Below are 1646 nucleotides of genomic sequence, written 5' to 3' on the forward strand. Positions count from 1 at the left end.
AGCTACCACTGAGTTCGGCTCTGGCAACCGTAACGTTAACAGTGAAAGTGTTAGTTCCTATAAAAATAACTCTTTTTCGATAGTTATCACAGTTCTAAAAATTTATGAAACTATAGATAGAAACTTTTAGAAGTATTCTAATCCCAGAGACATATTACTGTAAGTAGAATCTCATGCATTCATACCAAAACAGTGAATTTGTTACACACAGTGCTATCAGTTTTACACCGGTTTGGAAGAAGAATTTGTAAAAAAACCAGCTCTTATCAACTTGATATGAAATAGCCTGTGCCAAAACAGGTCCGTACTCTCGAATAAAAGCGGAAATATTTCTAAAATTAATTATGTCAAATACAAATGCTGGGACTTCTGACTACAGAAGCTCTCAGAATACAAACCCTACAAAAACATACTCATCTGCACTTAGTCAACCACAATTTCCTACAAAACATCAAGCAATTGTTTTTCCAGCTGTTGATAATCTGAAAATTCAAGATTACCTGATATCACTTGAAGAACTAATCGGTCCAAAAAATATACTATTCACATCGAGGTTGTCAAACAATAGAATGTGCATGTACCTCGCAAATGAAGATACTGTAGAACGCTTCATGACCTTTCATAAAGGGCTGATCATTATCAACAACACTCCGATCCAAGCCCGAAAGCTTATAACACCTTCCGAAAGATTAATCCTCTCAAATGTATGCCACACCATACCACACTCAGCTCTAATCGATGAACTTAACAAAATAGGTCTCAATACACCCTCACCAATGTCTTTCTTCAAAATTAGCTCCACAATTCCGGAATATAACCACATCTACAGATTCAGAAGACAAATCTTTATTTCACCATCCACAATCCAAATACACGATTGTCTAATGATTACACACGAGAACACCAGTTACAGAATTTATCTATCCCAAGACCGTCTACTATGTTTTTCTTGCAAAAAACCAGGTCATACTGCAGCAAACTGTAAGAACCCCTAATTACAAACTTATGAAGAACTCCAAATAACTGAACTACCACAAAACCCCACCCAACGTTCTCGGCAGCCCCTAAATACCGAAGCCAATACTCCCCAAGCACACACCGAGATCTTATCAGAAACCCCTATAACACCTCACTCCCAGAATTTATCCCCCATAAACATAAAAGAAATTCCGCAAAACAGCACCAAACGCAACTACGAGCAAATAATTACGCCTCCTCCTCAACCAGAAGGAAACGAACCAGAGAACCCTAAGAAACCTTCTTTCCCCAAACCAAATAGGCCTAGTAAAAAGCCTAAAAGAAACCAGAAATCTTTTCAAAAATTCTCATGGAACCAATTAAAAAAGTCATTTCAGAACAGAATCCTCCTTTCATATTGGACCACAACCAAATATCTGACCTTTTTGAAAATGTCTACGGTTCATCTGATCCAATAAGTATTATAAAGAACTACACAAATGATTTTACTGCAATAATAGACATGCTAACAAAAATTTACCCTTTCTTTGTGCACAGCTCTATCAAATGCAGATGCACTAAACTCAAGAAGAAACTATTTTCTGACCTACAAATGAACATATCAGAAACAGAAACTGAATAATATCAAACAAATATTAACTAACTGAACCAATAATTTACTTTAATAT

This window comes from Diorhabda carinulata, chromosome 8 (assembly GCF_026250575.1).
Source record: "Diorhabda carinulata isolate Delta chromosome 8, icDioCari1.1, whole genome shotgun sequence".
NCBI classification, from domain to species: domain Eukaryota; kingdom Metazoa; phylum Arthropoda; class Insecta; order Coleoptera; family Chrysomelidae; genus Diorhabda; species Diorhabda carinulata.